The sequence below is a fragment of the Equus przewalskii genome, chromosome 1 (genome assembly GCF_037783145.1).
Source record: "Equus przewalskii isolate Varuska chromosome 1, EquPr2, whole genome shotgun sequence".
Classification (NCBI taxonomy): domain Eukaryota; kingdom Metazoa; phylum Chordata; class Mammalia; order Perissodactyla; family Equidae; genus Equus; species Equus przewalskii.
Genome location: NC_091831.1, coordinates 114,174,723 through 114,193,034, shown reverse-complemented (window position 1 = coordinate 114,193,034; position 18,312 = coordinate 114,174,723).

The window sequence follows — 18,312 nt, the reverse complement described above, 5'->3', positions numbered from 1 at the left end:
GATACTATAAAGAAGAACCCATCAGATATGTTGCAGGTGAAGAACACCATAGAGAAGATTAAGAAAAATCTGGACTCTCTGAACAGTAGGGTTGATAATATGGAAAACAGAATTAGCAATTTGGAGCATAGGAATATAGAAATGCTGCAGATAGAGGAGGAGAGAGAACTAAGACTAAAAATAAATGAAGAAACTCTCCAAGAAATATCCGACTCAATTAGGAAATGCAACATAAGGATTATAGGTAACCCAGAGGGAGAAGAGAAGGAGAAGGGGGCAGAAAGCCTGTTCAAAGAAATAATGACTGAGAACTTCCTAAACCTGGGGAGAGAGATGGAACTCCATGTGACAGAAGCTAATAGATTTCCAAACTTTATCAATGTAAAAAGACCAACCCCAAGGGATATAGTAGCGAAGCTTGCAAAAGTCAATGACAAAGAGAAAATACTAAGGGCATCAAGGCAGAAGAAAATAAACTACAAAGGAACCCCCATAAGGTTGTCAGCAGATGCCTTACAGGCTACAAGAGAGTGGAATGATATATTCAAAAACTCTGAAGGACAAAAACTTGCAGCCAAGAATACTCTATCCAGCGAAAATATCCTTCAAATATGATGGAGAAATAAAAACTTTCCCACATAAGCAAAAGTTAAGGGAGTTCATCGTCACAGGACCTCCCCTACAAGAAATGCTCACGAAGACCCTCATACCTGGAAGAAAAAAAAAAAGGAAAAGGAAAATGGTTACAAAACCCACAGCAAAGGAGATAAGTAGAAAGACAAAATCAGAAAGTTGCAGGTCTCCATCAGAACAGGTTAGCAAAGGCTAAGCATAACACTAAAGATAAAAGGAAGGGAAACACCAAGAATAAATATAGTCTTGTCATTTTAACCACAAACTCACAACATAAGAAGGAAGAAAAAAAAATCTGACAACAACAACCTAGAAGGGGAAGAGGAAAGCAATGGAACGGCTTAATCTAAGGAAATAAGAGGCTATCAGAAAATGGACTATCTCATCTATGAAATGTTTTACACAAACCACATGGTAACCACTAAACAAATAACAAGAATAAAGACACAAATTACAAAGAAGAAGAAAGCCAATATAGCAAACTACCTACCTGAATTGGTAGTCCAAAAATCGTGGGACAAGAAACAAACGAAATGCAAGAGAACTGGAAACAAGCGATAAGATGGCAACATTAGGCCCCCACATTTCACTAATCACTCTAAATGTAAATGGATTGAACTCTCCAATCAAAAGACACAGAGTGGCAGGATGGGCTAAAGAACAAGACCCAACAATATGCTGCCTCCAGGAAACACACCTCAGCCCCAAAGACAAACACAGACTCAGAGTGAAGGGATGGAAGATGATACTCCAAGCTAATAATGAACATAAGAAAGCTGGTGTTACCATACTTATATCAGACAAAGTAGACTTCAAAGCAAAACAGATAAAGAGAGACAAAAAGGGGCAGTTTATAATGATAAAAGGGACACTCCACCAAGAAGACATAACACTTATAAATATATACACACCAAACACAGGAGCACCAAAGTATGTAAAGCAACTATTAACAAAATTAAAAGGAGACATCAACAACAATACAATAATAGTAGGGGACCTAAACACCCCACTAACACCAATGGATAGATCATCCAGACAGAAAGTCAACAAGGAAATTATAGAATTAAATGAAAAACTAGACCAGATGGACTTAATAGATACATATAGAACACTCCATCCAAAAACAGCAGGTTACACATTCTTCTCAAGTTCGCATGGAACATTCTCAAGGACAGACCATATCTTGGGAAACAAAGGATGCCTCATCAAATTCAAGAGGGTTGAAATAATAGCAAGCATCTTTTCCAACCATAACGCTATGAAACTAGAAATCAACTACAAGAATAAAACTGGGAAAGGGGCAAAAATTTGGAGACTAAACAACATGCTACTGAATAAACAATGGATCATTGAAAAAATTAAAGAAGAAATCAAATATTACCTGGAGACAAATGAAAATGAAAACACGCCATACCAACTCATTTGGGACGCAGCAAAAGCTGTCCTAAGAGAGAAATTCACTGCAATACAGGCTCACCTCAATAAACAAGAAAAGTCTTAGATAAGCAATCTCAAATGACACCTAACAGAATTAGAAAAAGAAGAACAAACAAAGCCCAAAGTCAGTAGAAGGAGGGAAATAATAAAAATTAGAGCAGAAATAAATGAAATTGAAACAAAAAAAAGAGTAGAAAGGATCAATGAAACAGAGTTGGTTCTTTGAAAAAATAAATAAAATTGACAAACCCTCAGCCAGGCTCACTAAGAAAAAAAGAGAGAAGACTCAAATAAATAAAATTAGAAACGAGAGAGGAGAAATCACAACGGATACCACAGAAATACAAAAGATCATAAGAGAATACTATGAAAAACTATATACCAACAAATTGGACAACCTAGAAGAAATGGATAAATTCTTAGACTCTTACAACCTCCATAAACTGAAGCAGGAAGAAATAGGGAATCTGAATAGACCAATCACTAGTAAAGAAATTGAAGCAGTAATCAAAAATCTCCCCAAAAATAAAAGTCCAGGATCAGACGGCTTCTCTGGAGAATTCTACCAAACATTCAAAGAAGATTTAATACCTATATTTCTCAAACTATTCCAAAAGATTGAGTAAGATGGAGCACTCCCTAACACATTCTGTGAAGCCAACATCACCCTGATCCCCAAACCAGACAAGGACAACAAAAAGAAGGAAAACTACAGGCCAATATCACTGATGAAAATAGATGCCAGAATCCTCAACAAAATTTTGGCAAACCAAATAGAGCAATACATTAAAAAGATTATACACCATGATCAAGTGGGATTTATAGCAGGGACACAGGGATGGTTCAACATCCGCAAGTCAATCAACATGATATACTACATTAACAAAATGAGAAACAAAAACCACATGATCATCTCAATAGATGCAGAGAAAGCATTTGACAAGATCCAACAGCAATTTATGATAAAACTCTCAATAAAATGGGTATAGAAGGAAAGTACCTCAACATAATAAAGGCCATATATGACAAACCCACAGCCAACATCATACTCAATGGGCAAAAACTGAAAGCCATCCCTCTGAGAAAAGGAACAAGACAAGGGTGTCCACTCTAACCACTCTTATTCAACATAGTACTGGAGGTTTTGGCCAGAGCGATTCGGCAGGAAAAAGAAATAAAAGGGATCCAAATAGACAATGAAGAAGTGAAACTCTTGCTGTTTGCAGTTGACGTGATCTTATATATAGAAAACCCCAAAGAATCCAATGGAAAACTATTAGAAATAATCAACAACTACAGCAAAGTTGCAGGGTATAAAATCAATTTACATAAATCAGTAGCATTTCTATACTCTGACAACGAACTAACAGAAAAAGAACTCAAGAACACAATCCCATTCACAATCACAACAAAAGGAATAAAATACCTTGGGTAAATTTAACCAAGAAAGTGGAAGACCTATACAACGAAAACGACAAGGCTTGTCTGAAAGAAATTGATGACGACATAAAGAGATGGAAAGACATTCCATGCACATGGATTGGAAGAATAAACATAGTTAAAATGTCCATACTACCTAAAGCAATCTACAGATTCAGTGCTATCCCAATCAGAATCCCAATGACATTCTTTACAGAAATAGAACAAAGAATCCTAAAATTCATATGGGGCTACAAAAGACCCTGAATTGCTAAAGCAATCCTGAGAAAAAAGAGCAAAGCTGGAGGCATCACAATCCCTGACTTCAAAACATACTACAAAGCTACAGTAATCAAAACAGCATGGTACTGGTACAAAAACAGGTGCACAGATCAATGGAACAAAATTGAAAGCCCAGAAATAAAACCACACATCTATGGACAGCTAATCTTCGACAAAGGAGCTGAGGGCATACAATGGAGAAAAGAAAGTCTCTTCAACAAATGGTGCTGGGAAAACTGAACAGCCACATGTAAAAGAATGAAAATTGACCATTCTTTTTCACCATTCACAAAAATAAACTCAAAGTGGATCAAAGACCCAAAGATTAGACCTGAAACCATAAGGCTTCTAGAAGAAAATACAGGCAGTACACTCTTTGACATCAGTATCAAAAGGATCTTTTCGGACACCATGTCTTCTCAGACAAGGGAAACAATAGAAAAAATAAACAAATGGGACTTCATCAGACTAAAAATCTTCTTCAAGGCAAGGGAAAACAGAATTGAAACTAAAGAACAACCCACTAATTGGGAAAAAATATTTACAAGTTATATATCTGACAAAGGGTTAATCTCCATAATATATAAACAACTCACACAGCTCAACAACAAAAAAAATCAAACAACCCAATAAAAAAATGGGCAGGGGACATGAACAGACATTTCTCCAAAGAAGATATATGGATGGCCAATAGACACATGAAAAGATGTTCATCACCACTAACCATCAGGGAAATGCAAATCAAAGCTACACTATCACCTTACACCTGTTAGAACGGCAAAAATAACCAAAACAAAAAGTGACAAATGTTGGAGAGGTTGTGGAGAAAAAGGAACCCTCATACACTGTTGGCAGGAATGCAAATTGGTGCAGCCACTATGGAAAACAGTGTGGAGATTTCTCAAAAAATTAAAAATAGAAATACCATATGACCCAGCCACACCACTACTGGGTATCTATCCTAAGAACTTGAAATGAGCAATTCCAAAAGTCCCATGCACCCCTATGTTCATTGCAGCATCATTTACAATAGCCAAGATGTGGAAGCAACCTAAGTGCCCATCAAAAGATGATTGGATAAAGAAGATATGGTGTACATATATACAATGGAATACTACTCAGCCATAAAAAAGGGTAAAATTGTCCCATTCACAACACCATGGATAGACCTTGAGGGTATTATGTTAAGCGAAATAAGCCAGATAGAGAAAGACGAACTCTGAATGACTCCACTTATAGGTGGAAGTTAAACATGTAGACAAAGAGAACTGATTGGTGGTTACCAGGGGGAAGGGGGGTATGGGTAGGCACAAAGGGTGAAGTGGTGCACCTACAACATGACTGACAATAATGTACAGCTGAAATTTCACAAGGTTGTACACTATCATAATCTTAATAAAAAGTAAAAAACAAAACAAAACAAAAAACAAGGTCTCCCTAGCTCTGTTGGATGGATCCCCATGAGGGGAGCTAGGTTGAACAAGTGGTCCTTTCTTGAAGGAGAAACCCTTCTGGTCAGAGTCTTTGGGCCTCCAGGTATTGTAATTGGGTTGAGGCTGCCTAGGGAAAGCCTTCTTGGCTGAGTCAGGGAGCCTGCTACGATGACCCAATCAGGCCTCAGGGCCTGTGGTGGAGCAAAGTGGCCTTAGGAGGTCAGTGTTTGGCCCCATCTTAAAGAGCACTAATGCAAGTTTAAGAGGAGGACTGAGGGTGTGCAACTCTGGGCTGAGTTAGCCAGCTCCTAGCAGGGGTGAGCTGAGTGGAGGGAGGCCCAGTAGCTGTGACCTTGAAAAGGGCAGAGCCCTTCCAGGACCAGGTCTAGGTAAGTCTTGAGCAGCTACTCTATAATAGCTAACTACACTCAGAAATGCTGACCCACACACCAACTAGTGAATAACAGATTTCTAGAGCTGAGAAGAGCCTTGGGATGATCTAGTCTAAATAAATACATGCATTTTACACAAACTGGAGGCACCATAGGGGCCAGCAGCAGCCTGTTTGGAGGCTCTGGCAAGCGAATTAAATTTCCTTAGTGCAATGGGAGTCATTGGGGTGGGCTTTAAGGTTTTAGAAACAGGAAAGGTTAATATATTTTAGGATGACATGGGTAGATTCAAAAAGAGTTTTGAGCTAGACATATTAAAAAATTTTTTTTTGGAAAAATCTCCGACCTCCAAAACTCTCCAGCATTTCCACAGAGGTAATCACCTAGGTAAGGAGAAGAAAGAATTCTTTTGGCAAGTGAAATTTAAATGCTTTTGATTGTAAAGAGCCACTAGTTCTTCTTTTTTTTCCTATACTTTGTTTATTGTGAAATACAACACATACAGAAAAGTACATAAAACAAATGTACAGTGGCACGAAGCATTATAAAGTCTGTTCCCAGATAACCACTTCCCAGGCCAAGACCTAGAGCATTGGCAGTAGCCCAGAAGCACCTGCCTGCTCCTTCTGCCTCACAGCCACCTCCTCTCACACTAGAGGGACCTACTGTCTGCTTTTCTTTACAGTTTTATATCCTGAGTGTAGTGCGTGAGTCAGAAAAACTACTGCCTGTGGACCAAATCTGGTTCCCAGCCTGTTTTTAAAGAAAGTTTTGATGGAATATAATCACACTGATTCCTTTGTGTACTGTCTAGATACTCTCATGCTACAAGAGCAGAGCTGACTGGTTGTTGCAGAGACCTGGATCACCAGCTAAGCCTAAAATATTTCCTATCTGGCTCTTTTCAGAAAAAAAAAAAAAATTTGCTGCCCTCTGGTGTTGTGTATGATTTACCAAGCTAGTAGTCAGCTGCCCCCTGGTATAGAGAATGCTCTTCCAAGTTCCCCTAGCTGCTGGGAGGATTGGCTGCTGTGGGCTCTCACCACCGCCCATTTCCCTGGTAACTTCCCTCAGCTGTATGGGAGAAACAGCTAGGGAGAACTTTGGTGCAACCCTCGGTCAACTGATGTTATTATAAATCAAATTGCCTTTTAACTTCATTTTTGCATTGTTGATACGAGTATATACAATTGATTTTAAATATTGATCTTGTATCCTGCAACCTTGCTGAATGTGTTTGTTAGCTCTAGTAAATTTTTAGTAGATTTCTTAAGATTTTCTATATAAAGCTCATGTTATCTTCAAACACAGTTTTACTTCTTCCTTTCCAGTCAAATTACGTTTCATTTCTTTTTCATGCCTAATTGCCCTAGCTAGAGCCTCATGTTGAGTTTGAGTTTGTTGAATAGGAGCATCCTTATTTTAGTCCTGATTTTAGGGGGAAAGCTTTTAGTCTTTCAACATTGGCTGTGGTGTTGCTTGTGAATTTTTTGTAGACGCCCTTTGTCAGGTTGAAGAAGTTCCTTTCTATTTCTAGTTTGTTGAGAGATTTTTTTATTGAAGTATAGTAGATATACCATATTATATTGGTACATATTATATTATATTATATACAGATTATATTAGTTTCGGTGTACAATGTAGTGATTTGATATTTGTATATATTATGAAATAATCACCTTGATAAGTCTAGTAATTATCTGTCATCATAGAAACTTATTACAATATTTTTGACTATATTCCCTATGCTGTACATTACATCCCTATGACTTATTTATTTTATAACTGTAAGTTTGTACCTGTTAATCCCCTTCACCTATTTTGCCCATCTCCCCACCCCCCTTCCCTTCTGGCAACCACCAGTTTGTTCTTTGTATCTATGAGTTTGTTTCTGTTTTGTTTTATTTGCTCATTTGTTTTGTTTTTTAGATTCCATGTATAGGTGAGATTACACAGTATTTATCTTTCTCTGACTTATTTCAATTAGCATAATACCTGCTAGGTCCATCCATGTTGTTGCAAATGATAATATGTCCTTCTTTTTTATGGCTGAGTAATATTCTATTGTGTGTGTGTATGTATATATCTCTCTCTCACATCTTCTTTATCCACTCATCTATCGATGGACACTTAGGTTGTTTCTATGTCCTTACTATTGTAAATAATGCTACAATGAACATAGGGGCACATATATCTTTTTTAATGTGTTTTCATTTTCTTCAAATAAATACCCAGGAGTGGAATTGCTGTATCCTATTATAGTTCTATTTTCAGTTTTTTGGGGAACTTCCATACTGTTTTCCATGGTAAGCTGGATCAATTTACATTTCCACCTAAAGTACACGAGGGTTCCCTTTTCTGCGCATCCTCTCTACACTTACTATTTCTTGTCTTTTTGATGATAGCCATTCTAACAGGTGTGAGGTAATATTTCATTGTGGTTTTGATTTGCTTTCCCTGATGATTAGTGATGTTGAACATTTTTTCATGTGCCTGTTGGCCATCTGTATGTCTTCTTTAGAAAAACGTCTGTTCAGGTCCTCTGGCCATTTTTAAAAATTGGATTGTTTGTTTTTTGATATTGAGTTGTATGAGTTCTTTATGTATTTTGGATATTAAACCTTCATCAGGTGAATCATTTGCAAATATCTTCTCCCATTCAATAGGTTGCCTTTTCATTTTGTTGATGGTTTCCTTCCCTGTGCAAAAGCTTTTTAGCTTGATATAGTCCCATTGGTTTATTTTTTCTTTTGTTTCCTTTGCCTAAGGAGATAGATCCAAAAAAATATTGCTAAGATGGATGTGAAAGAGTTTACTACCCATGTTTTCTTCCAAGAGTTTCATGGTTTCAGGGCTTACATTCAAGTATTTGATCCATTTCAAGTTTACTTTTGTACATGATGTAAGAAAGTAGTCCAGTTTCATTCTTTTGCCTGTGATTGTCCAGCTTTCCAAACATCATTTATTGAAGACCCTAGTCTTTCCTCACTGAATATTCTTGGCTCCTTTGTTGTAAGTTAATTGTCCATATATGTGTAGGTTTATTTCTGGGCTGTCTATTCTGTTCCATTGATCTCTGTCTCCCTTTGTGCCAGTACCATACTGTTTTGATTACTATAGTTTTGTAGTATAGTTTGAAATCAAGGAGTGATTTTTTCTTCTTTCTCAAGATTGCTTTGGCTATTCAGGGTCTTTTGTGGTTCAATACAAATCTTAGGATTATTTGTTCTAGTTCTGTGAAAAATGCTATTGGGATTTTGATAGGAATTGCATTGAATCTGTAGGTTGCTTTCAGTAGTATGGACATTTTAACAATATTAATTCTTCCAATCTATGATCCTGGTTTATCTTTCCATATATCTGTGTCTTCTTCAATTTCTTTCATTGCTGTCTTGTAATTTTCAGTGTACATGTCTTTCACCTCCTTGGTTCAATTTATTCCTAGGTGTTTTATTCCTTTAGATGCAATTGTCATTGTGATTGTTTTCTTAATTTTTCTTTATGATAGTTCATAGTTAGCATAAAGAAATGAAACATTTCTGTGTATTGATTTTGTATCCTGCAACTTTACTGAACTTATTAACTCTAATAGTTTTAAGGGGGAGGCTTTAGGGTTTTCTATATATAGTATCATGCCATTTGCAAATAGTGACAGTTTTACTTCTTCCTTTCCAATCTGGATGCCTTTTATTTCTTTTTCTTTTCTGATTGCTGTGGAGATAATTTTTTTAAGTCATGAATGATGGTTAGATTTTGTCAAATACATTTTCTCACTCTATGGAGATGATCATATGTTTCCTTCTTTTCCTATTGATATGGTGTTTTACACTTATTTTCATATGTTAAAACAACCTTGTATAGCTGAGAAAAATCCCACTTGGTCATGGTATATAATCATTTTTATATGCAGCTGGATTTGTTTTGCAGGTGTTCTGTTGAGAATTTTTGCATCTATCTTCATAAAGGTTTATATTTTCCTTGTATTGTCTTTCTCTGGTTTTGGTATCAGGGTAGTAGACTCAGAGAATGAGTTGGGAAGGGCTCCCTCCTCTTCTATTTTCCCAAAGAATTTGTGACAGGTTCGTGTAAACTCTTCTTTAAATGCTTGGTAGAATTCACCAGGGAAGCCATCTGGTCCTGAGCTTTTTTCTGTGGGAAGTTGTTTGAATACTAATTCAATCTCTTGACTTTTTATAGGTCTATTCAAATTTTCGATTTCTTCTTGAGTCAGATTAAGTTTTTTATGTCTTTCTAGGAATTTCTCCATTCCGTCTAGGTTATCAAATTTGTTGATACACTAGTCCCCCCTTATTCATGGTTTTGCTTTCCACAGTTTCAGTTACCCACAGGCAAATGTGGCTCAAAAATATTAAATGGAAAATTCCAGAAATAAACAACTCAAGCTTTAAATCGTATGGTGTAATGAGTAGCATGATGAAATCTCGAAATGTCCCAGTCTATCCCACTCAGAACATGAATCATCTCTATGTCGGATCCATGATCATAGACATCATCTGCTCCTGACATCCAACCATTGACATCATCATGCCTCTATGATCCTCCTTCTGACACATCATCAGAAGGTCAGCAGTAGCCTAACAGTACATCACAGTGTCTGCATCATTCCCCTCACTTCATCTCATCACACAGACATTGTATCATTTCACATCATCACAAGAAGAAGGGTGAGTACAGTACAATAAGATACTTCTAGAGAGAGACCACATTCACATAACTTTTATTACAATATATTGTTATAATTGTTCTATTTTATTATTAGTTATTGTTGTTAATCTCTTACTGTGCCTAATTTATAAATTAAACTTTATCATAGGTATGTACGTATAGGAGAAAACATAGTATAGATAGGGTTCAGTACCATCTGCAGGTTCAGGCATCCACTGGGAGTGTTGGAACATAGTCCCTGTGGATAAGGGGGGCTGCTACTCTATATAGCTGTTCATAGTATTCCCTTACAATCCCTTTTATTTCTATAAGGTTGGTAGCAATGCCCCCTCTTTCATTCCTGATTTAGGCAACTAGAGTGCTCGCTCTTTTTCTGTTGGTCAGTCAAGCAAAAGGCTTGCCAATTTTGTTGATCCTTTTAAAGATAAAACTTTTGCTTTTGTGACTTTTTCTATTCTTTATTTCACTTATTTCCACTCTAATCTTTATTATCCATTCCTTCTGCTTGCTTTGGGTTTAGTTTGGTCTTCTTTAGTTTGCTTTTTTTCTGTTTTCTAAGTTGGAAACTTAGATTATTTATTTGAGATCTTTTTTAAATATAGGCACTAACAGCTATAAATTTCCCTCTAACCATTGCTTTTCTGAATGCTATAAATCTTGGTATTTTTTATGTTCATTTATTTCAAAAGTAGTTTATAATTCTTCTTTTGATTTCTTCTTTGACCCATTTGTTTGTTGAGTGTGATTTTTAATTTCCACATATTTTTGAATTCACCAAATTTCCTTCTGTTGTTGATTTATAATTTCAATAGAATTGAAATTACTTTGTTTAATTTCAATATTTTTCAATTTATCAATGCTTGTTTTGTGACCTAACATGTGGTCTATCCTAGGGAATGTGCCATGTGCACTTAGGAAGAATATGTGTTCTCTGTTGTTGGGTGGAATGTTTGATGTCTGTTAATGTCTGCTAAGTCTATTTGGTTATAATGCTGTTCAAGTCTTCTATTTCCTTGTTGATCTTCTGCCTAGTTGTTCTATTCATTACTGAAAGTGGGGCATTGAAGTCTCCAACTATTATTTTGAATTTTCTATTCTCCCTTCAATTCTGTCAATTTTTGCTTGATATAGTTTGATGGTCTGTTATTAGGTAGATAAATGTTTATAATTGCTATATCTTCTTACCATGTTAAATCTTTTATTAATATATAACGTCATTTTTATCTCTTAGAAAGTTTTTGATTTAAGGTTTATTTTGTCTGAGATCAATATAGCCACTTCAGCTCTTTCTGATGACTGTTCACGTAGCATACCTTTTTGCATCCTTTTACTTTCAACCTGTTTTTGTCTTTGAATCTAAAGTATATCTCTTACAGATAGCATATTTCTGGGTCATGTTTTATTTTTTCCTTTTTAAATCCATTCAGCCAGTCTCTGCCTTTAGATTGGAGAGTGTATATTTAATGTAGTTACTGATAAGTTAGGACTTATGTCTTTGATCTGGCTATTTTTTCAATATGTTTTATGTCCTCTTTGTTATTCTGTACTTTAATTACTGCCATTTTGTGTTAAATGAATATGTCCTAGCTTACTATTATAATTTCTTTGTCATTTCTTTTACTATATAATTTTCAGTTATTTTCTTAGTGGATACTCTGGAGGTCATAGTTAACATCTTAATGTATAACAATTTAGTCTGGATTAATACCAAGATAATTTCAATAGTATACAAAAACTTTGCTTCTGTATAGCTCCATTCCTCCCCATTCTTGTGCACTATTGTTGTCATTTAATTACACCCTTATACTTTGTGTGGCCATCACCATAGATTATAGCTACTTCTTTATGCAGTTGTCTTTTAAATCAAATAGGGGGGAAAATTACGCACAAAAACTACATTTGTACTTTCTTTTATATTTATTTATGTAGTTAACCATTATGAGTTCTCTTTATTTCCTCATGTTGACTCAAGTTACTGTCTAGTGTGCTTTTATTTCAGCCTAAAGGACTCTTATTAATATTTCTTATAAGGTAGGTCTATTAGCTATATATTCTTTCAGGTTTTGTTTTTCTAGGAATGTCTTAATTTCTCATTCATTTTTGAAGGATAGTTTTGCTTGATATAGAATTCCTGGCTGACAATGTCTTTCTCTTATAACTTTAAATATATCAGCCCACTGCCTTCTTGCCTCTGTGATTTCTTTTTTTCCCCCTGCTTTTTCTCCCCAAATACCCCCAGTGCATAGTTGCATATTTTTTAGTTGTGGGTCCTTCTAGTTGTGGCATCCTCTGTGATTTCTAATGAGAAACCAGTTGTTAACCTTATTGAAGATGTGTTGTATGTGATGAATTATTTCTCTCTTACTGCTTTCAAAATTCTGTGTTTTGGTATCAACAATTTGACTGTAATGAATCTCAGTGACAATCTCTTAAAATTTCTCCTCCTTGGAGTTGGTTGAGCTTCTTTGATATGTATCTTTATACCTTTCCTCAGTTTTGGGAAGTTTTTGGCCTTTATTTCTTCAAGTATTTTTTCTTCCCTTTTCTCTCTCTGCTTTCCCACAGCTTGCACTACGTTTATATTTGTACACTTGACAGTGTTCTACACATCTTTGAGACTCTGTTTATTTTTCTTTATTCTGTTTCTCAAACTAGATACTTTCAATTGACCAATCTTCAAGTCACTGATTTATTTTCTTCTTCCTGCTTAAATCTACTGTCAAGTACCTCTAGTGAATTTTTCATTTTGGTTATTGTACTTTTCAACACAGAATTTCTATTTGGCTCATTTTTGTAATTTATATCTCTTAACTGATATTCCCTCTTTGATGAGACATCATTCTCAAGGTTTTCTTCAGGTATGGCTTTCCTTAGTTCTTTGAATATATTAAAATAGTTGACTTTAAATCTTTGTCTAGGGGCTGGCCCCGTGGCCAAGTGGTTAAGTTCATGCACTCTGCTGCAGGTGGCCCAGGGTCTCGTTGGTTTGAATCCTGGGCGCAGACATGGCACTGCTCATCAAGCCACACTGAGGCGGCATCCCACATGCCACAACTAGAAGGACCCACAACGAAGAATATACAACTATGTACTGGGGGGCTTTGGGGAGAAAAGGAAAAAATAAAATCTTTTAAAAAAAAGTCATTAATTCTTTGTCTAGTAAATCCAACATCTGGGCCTCCTCACGGACAGTTTCTATTGACTTATTCCCATCCTCCCCCCTCACCCATGTATGGACCATACTTTCTTGTTTCTTTACATGTCTCATAATCTTTGCTGAAAACTGGACATTTTAATTAATATTAGTGGCAATTGTATAAATCAACTTCTTTCCTCTCTCCATGGTTGTTGCTACTTGTTATTGTTGTTGTTGTTTGTCTAGTGACCTTTCTGAACTAATTCTGTAAAGTCTATATTCTTTGTCAGGTATGGCTGCTGAAGTCTCTGTTCTTTTCACTTAGTATGCAGTTAGTGAATGATTGAACAGAGATTTCCTTAAATGCCTGGAGCCAGAAATTCCTCCAGTCTTTGCTAAGAGACTCTGTATGCGAGCTAAAGCATGCCTCCAACATTCAGACAGGCAGTTTACAGCTCTGCCTTAGCCTTCACTTCCTGCTTGCACAGAGCCTCGGGTTTAACCAGAGGTGAGATCTTATGTCCTTCTCAAAGATTTCCTGAGCATGCACACAACTCTGCACATGTATGTGGCCTTGATTCCCAGGGATATATCGGAGCTTTTCAAATCCCCTGTGGACATCTCATTTTCCAAGTTTTAAATTTTTGCTTGGTCTATTGTTTGCCCCAAATGTTATCCACTATGTCAGGCAGCTGCAAAGTTAAACATTTGCCTGTAATTTTTTTTTTTTTTTTTACAAACATCTGCAGGGAAAAGGCTTTTTGCACTGGAAGAGGTACAAATAAGTTCACATACAGACATTCTTGCAAGTGGGGTCTTTGAGTGAACCATCAGAAAGGTAAAATAATGACAGTTCTTTGGGACTGAAGGTTTGAAAGAGCTCTAGCAGCTCTAGGCTGCTGAATTTCACACTAATGTGGGCCGTTATTTTTAAAGGCTACCATTGAACTGGAGAATGTAGGATGGGACAGTTAAAATGCCACAAAGCTCAATATTCCTACCAAGATTCAGCACTTTTTTCTTGAACAAATGCTTCCCCTTAGGTTGCTGCAAACCTTTGGTTAATTTTCAGAGTTCTGGAAGTGTTTATTCTGACAATATTTTGCCAGTTTTCTCATTGCTTTTGTGGAGGAGAGAATATTCAGAGGTACTTTCTTCCCATTTTCACTGATGTCACCCTGCCCTCATTTTGAAGTGAAATATTCCATTGGTATAAAATTCTATGTTGACAATTCTTATTTCTGAGCTCTGAAATGTTATTCCAATATCCTCTACTTTCCATTGTTGCTGTGGGTAAGCTCCCTGTCAGTCTAATTATCATTCATTTGAGATAGTATGTATTTTCTTTTGGTTATGTTTTAGATCTTCTTTTTATCCTAGATTCTGCATTAACTACATGTTCATTTCTCTATGTTTATACTTCTTGAGAGTTGCTTTATTTTTTTCAATCTGGTGATTCATGGTATTTTAATCAATTCTAACAAATTGTCAAATATTTCTTCAAATTATATCCCTCACTTATTTTAATTTTTCTTTTTTTTGAAACTCACAATTTGGATGTATGTTCAATCAGGAGTCAGCAAACTATCACCCATGGACCATATTCAGCTTCCCTCCTATTTTTGTAAATAAATTTTTGTTTGAGCACAACATTGTTTATTCATTGATGTATGTTTTAGGAATATTTTTGCACTACAACAGCAGAGGAGAGGACTTGTGACAGAGAACATATGGCCTTAAAATATTTATTAACTATCCTGTTTTCAGAAAAAGTTTGCGGACCCCTATGTTAGACTATCTCATTCTTTCTTCAAAGTCTTCTAACCTTTTGCATCTTAAATCTCCTTGCTTCCATCCCATATACTAGGTGCTTTCATCAGATACAACTTCAGTTTAAACTTTTAGTTTATTTCAGGTCTGTATTATCTGTTTAAATCAGAGATTGGCATGATTTTTCTTAAAAGGCCAAACAGGATTTTAGACATAAAGGCATAGTTGCAACTACTCAGCTCTGCAGTTGTAGTACAGAAGAAGCCAGAGACAATACAAAAACAAATAAGTGTGGTTGTGTTCCAATAAACTTTATTTACAGAAATAGGCAGCCCAGCCACAGGCCATGGTTGGCTTATCCCTCATTTAAACCATTATTTGAGCTTCAAATTTCAATTAATTAATTAAGTTATTTATTTATTATTTTGCTAAGGAAGATTTGCCCTAAGCTAACATCTATTGCCAATCTTCCTCTTTTTTTGCTTGAAGAAGATTAACCCTGAGCTAACGTCTGTGCCAGTCTTCCTCTATTTTATATGTGGGTCACTGCCATAGCATGACAAGTGGTGTAGGTCCACACCTAGGATCTGAATCTGTGAACCCAGGCCGCTGAAGTGGAGCACACCAAACTTAACCACTAGGCCATAGGGCCAGCCCCAATAATTTTATTTTTTATTATGAGAAGTTCCATTCCTTTTCATATCTGCTAGAGGTTGTTTTATTTTTTTTAACTCTCTTGTTTTCTCAGGATTTTAATTCCATCTTTTATTCTCTAAATATATTGAACATATTTCCTTTATATTTTTATCTGATCAATTTAATAGCTGAAGTCCTTGGTAGTCAGAATCAGCAGTTTATTTGTCTGTTGACAATCATGCATGATAGTTTGTTTCCTTGGGTGTTTTAAAATTTATAATTATACAAATATTATAATTCGTATCTAGCTGATTTGATGTGTGGGATTACTGAGGGTAATGAATTCATTGTATTTGTTCCTTCAGAGAAGATTTAGATTTGGCTCTACCAGGCTCTCCAACGTGTTGTCACTATGGGACAAGTGCTTGGCTTTCAGTTTTCCAGGTCATGGAGATAGTGTCAACTTCAAACCTCAAAACTATGTGGTTCTATAATTGAAAATTCTTAGAGAAGATTTTAAACTTTTTATCATTTAGTGGTAAAACAGCTGTTATTTTCTGTACTAGGCAGAATTTTTCTAGTCTACAAGTTCTCAAATCTCTATAAGGATTGTGGCTTCGTGTGTGTGTATGAAGGAGAGTGCCTAAATTCCAGTTCTAGAAACCTGGGATGCAACAATCTAAGACAATGTTTGGGGCCTATACAAGGTGGAGAACTGGAATTTAGACAATCTCCTTCATACACACACACGAAGCCACAATCCTTATAGAGATTTGAGAACTTGTAGACTAGAAAAATTCTGCCTAGTACAGAAAATAACGGCTGTTTCTAGATTGCAAGTATGAGCAATTACTGCAAGAGATTAAAAGCTTGTTGGGTCCTAGTTCTTTAGGTTCCCAGTAGGAGCAAATACCCTCAAGGCACTACAAGTTTGTCTCTTTTACATTTTGGGTCCAACTCTCCAGGTTCCAAGTAAAAGCAAGTACTACAGAGGGAGACGGTCTCTACTCCTCTGCTTAGTGGAATTAAAATCTCTAGGTTCAGAGTATGGGTAACTACTCCCTGGGCAAGAAAACCATTTCTCTTCTGCTTGTGCTATTTCAATCCTTTAGGTTTCAAGTAAGGGCAATTACTCCCAGACGTAAAAGCTTTGTTTTCTCTTTTTGTTGAATCGCAAGTTATAGGTTCTGAGTATGGGCAAATATTCCCAGGGTACCAAATCTTGTCTTCTTTGCTTGTTATTTCTCTGATGTATAGAATCTGACTATTGATAAGTCTTCCCTAGACAACAGGGTCTTGTCTCCTCTTTTGTTGGATCCAATATTTCTAGGTTCTGAGAAAGAGCAATTACTGCCACAGCATCATTGATACTGAACCTAAAGTGAGTTCGCTCACCTGTTGTGCAGCAAGCCAGTCTCTGACACCCAGGGTAGTGGAATAAAGTAGGAATTTTATTTTTGCACAGTGCTGAGCAGGAGAGAGGGCAGCTAACGCTGAAATCCCAAACTCCCCAAAAAGCTAAAAGGAAGGATTTTTATTTGGGGTTTTAGGTAGGGGAGAGGGAGCATATGGCCTTGCTGGTCAGCAGCTTTCCCACCAGCCTGTATCTCTTTGTGGGGAGGAGATAATCCAGGTGCTTGTCCTTGGCAGTGTCTGTCTACATGGAGGATAGTGGATTCTGGAGCCAGGAAGCCAGAGAGTAAGCAGGAAATGAGTGTTTTGGTTTTAACCCCATATATGCTGGGTTTAATGTGGGGAAACTGATATCAGGGTCGATATCATCATGGCCTTCTTGCCTTTGCTTCTTGGATCCATATTCCCTAGGTTCTAAATATGGCAACAACAGTGTCTTAGTCTGTTCAGGCTGCTATAACAAAAATCCTCTGCTTGTACAAACTGGGTGACTTCCAACAACAGAAATTTATTTCTCACAGTTCCTGAGGCTGGAAGTCCAAGACCAAGGTGCTGGCAGTTTCAGTGTCTGGTGAGGGCCCACATTCTCAAGGTCAGCTGTCTTTTCTCTTTGTCCTCACATGATAGTAGGGTCTAGGAAGCTCTGTGGGGTCTCTCTTATTAAAGTACTAATCTCAATTGTGAGGGGTCCAACCTTATAATCTGAGCACCTCCTAAATGCCCCATCTCCTAATATCATCACGTTGGGCAATGGGAATACATGCTCATATTCAGAACCTATAACTTGGGATTTAACACACAGAGGAAACAAGACCTTAATGTCCAGGAGTAATTGCCCTTACTCAAAACTTAGCAAATAGAATTCACTTCAACATATGAATTTTGGGGGGACACAAATATTCAGTCTATAGCAAACACCCAAGGCACGAAGACCTTTTTTACTCTTCTTGCAAGAAGATCTAGGATCCAATTCTGGACAAGTATTCTTTAGGCAAGAAAGCCTTATCTCCTCTTTGTGTTAGATCCATAGTGTCTAGGTTCTGAGGATGGGCAACTACACCCAGGATATCAAGAC